A 3,070-nucleotide genomic window follows, 5' to 3' on the forward strand; every position below is an offset into this window, starting at 1 on the left:
AAAGGGCACTGAGTTGTGTGGTATTGAAGGCGCTGAAACTGAATTTCCCAGGAGTAATGCCCAAAATAAAAAATCGAAAAAAAGAAAAAAGCGTAGGAATCCATTAGGTACTCCTGATAACTCCAGCAGGCTAGGGAATCGAGCTCGAATGCGGCATATTTCTCATTATACCAAGAGCCGCTTTGTCCGGAAACGAAACAGTACTTGTTTTTTTTTGTTTCCTCAGAAGTGAAACGTATCTATTCTAAGTTTGTAATTGAAAATCTAAACATCTACGAGATGCAAAAACAAACTTGCGAACACGTGAACCTGAAAAATCGCAAATCATAATGCTGACAAACACAAAAGCGAAAAAATGGTTAATAAATATGACGTTTTTACTATCCGAATTGTTTTGGGTTAGATGAAAGCCATATATTATTGAAAAATCTTCGTGTTAATGAGTAGTGTAAACAATCTTGGAACTAGTAAGTCAAAAAAGTAAAGTAAAGTTTATTTAAAGACTCATTGCAGCAGTATACACAGTATAAGGTTGAATTACTGAGCCATATAGAGTATTATATAATACTAGAATATAAGAAACAATAAATAATAAAATATAATTACTAGAACTATATTATGAATAAATCAATACAAGCTTAAGCTACTAAATGTACTTATAGGTGACAAACTCTTGCGTGCGCTTTGGTCTACGAGAAGGGCGCATGATACGACTAACGCCAGATCTGAGATTGTAATTGTGAACAAACTCCTCCCGTTTGGGGAGAATAAGGTGCAAGAGGTGGTTCTCATTCCGGAGTCTATCAATATAAACCTGGCACAGATGGGTGCACCTCTCACTTAATGTCGTTAGATTGAGTACAATTAATGCCTCGTTGTAATTCATTAAAGGAAAAATGATGCGCCTAGCCCTTTTCTGAATGCTCTCTATCTTATAGCATAGAAAATCTGGTATATTTTGCCACACGGGAGCAGCGTATTTTAGGATAGGACGGACAACAGTTGTATAAACTTTTGCTAATGAAGCTGGGGGTGCATCACATTGCTTAAGGACCCTTAGAGAGTAAAGTCTCTTGTTTCCCTTTTTCGCAAATATGTTCTACATGATGGTTCCATTTCAGGTCATTACTTATATAAATACCTGATAACTTATATGTCAGGACTCTCTCAATTGAATTACCACCAGTTACAATAGGATTCACAATAAAATTATGGTTGTTCATAAAATTGATTAGCATTTCCTTGCATCTAGTGGGATTCAGTTTCATTATATGATCTTCAGAAAAGGCATAAATATCATTTGTAGCAAAATTGAGTAAACTGACACTATTCCTGGGAATTATCTCAAGGGCTGTTGTATCATCAACAAACTTTATTCTAAGATTCCATGAGCGCAATAAATTATTTGTCATAATCGTAAACACAATGGCTTCCAGCTTGGTGCCTTGTGGCATACCACCCTTGGGAGTTTTCCACTTAGATATAAGGTTTTCGATCCTCGCAGCCTGAGTCCTGATACACAGAAACGCTGTTATCCAGTTTACTTTAAGGACAGGATGCACATGCATCTTCCTTAGCTCCTCACTGAATTAGAACAATGTGATCAATCATTTCAAAACCTTTAGAGTAGTCAGCGAAAAACAGTCTAGCACCACAGTTCCCTGTATCCACTGCTTCCTACACCGCCTGAAGCAAATACATTAACGCGTCGGTGGTAGAATGCCCAGAACGTGCAAACTGACGTGGGTCAATCAGATGAGACACTTGTGTGATCAAGCGATCCCGTGTAAATCCTTCAAACTCCTTAGCACGTCAGAGCGATCGGTCGCAAATCGCTCTCTATCTGCTGCGGAGGAGAGATTTTAGGAGTTGGATTCAACAGTGAGGCCTTCAGGGCGTCAGGAAAATAACCCTCGGTCAGGCATTTTTTTGTAAAAATCCTGGACAACTGGTGCCAGTTCTTTAGCAAAGTCCTTTAGTACTCTGTTCGGGATGCAGTCAGGGCCAATAGTCTTTCCGATCTTCACAGCCGAGAGGGCCCGAAAAGCTTCTCACTCAGATACCAGGAATTCAGGGGGAACTTCCTGAGGGACCAGGGCTGGAGGCTCCAGGGGTGTAAAGTGATCTGTCAAACTGATAAAAAAATTGTTCACCTTATTTTTAGAGTGAGAGCATATCTGGGCAGTTCTGATCCAGGAATTGATATTGCCAGTCCAGACAAGCGTTTAAATAGCAAGAAATATGCCATTACCGAGTTCATGTCTGCGAGTCTTAGTGCGAAGTTTTTGTGATGGTAATAAGTTCTACCTTATTCGTTCTAATTTTCGCGAGGCTTTAATTTCGCTATTTTCGCGATTTGGAAAAAATCGCGAAATTAAAGACTCGCTAAAATTAGGATACGCGAAAATTAAACACGCGAAATTTAATACACTTCTATGATTGCTTTAATCAATGATTAACTGTGTTTATAGCTACATGGAAATTGTCATCAGTCTATTTATATTCTACTTCAGCACTTTCTTAATCCGAATCACTCATTTCTTCTTCTTGTACATATATCTCTGTTAAAACATCTTTCGTGCAGTCATCAAAATGTGCATTTAGGTCAGGCTCTTTATAATTAGCCAACACAAGCTCTTTGTATTTGTCAATTATCAATCTGTTCTTTGCTGTGGCTTCGATTTCAATCACAACTTTAACTGGAATTTCAAGTCTTCCTTATACAAGCGATGATCTTCTGTGCGTTGTATTTATGACTTCAACGAAAGCAACCCCTCCTCAAAAGAAAAAAACGTGTAGGCCTAGAGATCTCTCTGGGTAAGTGACCAATGATTGAGTCAGCAAGCCGTCCAGGAAGGCGCTTATGGAGGTTTTTTTCTTTCGTGAGACAGGTTCAAACGTTCCCTAAGGATCTCTTTCCAAACTTCTTTGTAGACGTGAAATCCACGAATCCGCCACGAATACCACACAGAAAAGAATATGTAACAGTAGCCTCTATTTCGTTGTTTGCCATAATTGTAACAGAGAACATGTGATTACAATCAAGTGACGTTTTATACCACCTACGGTT

Source organism: Montipora foliosa, chromosome 1, assembly GCF_036669935.1.
Source record: "Montipora foliosa isolate CH-2021 chromosome 1, ASM3666993v2, whole genome shotgun sequence".
NCBI lineage: Eukaryota > Metazoa > Cnidaria > Anthozoa > Scleractinia > Acroporidae > Montipora > Montipora foliosa.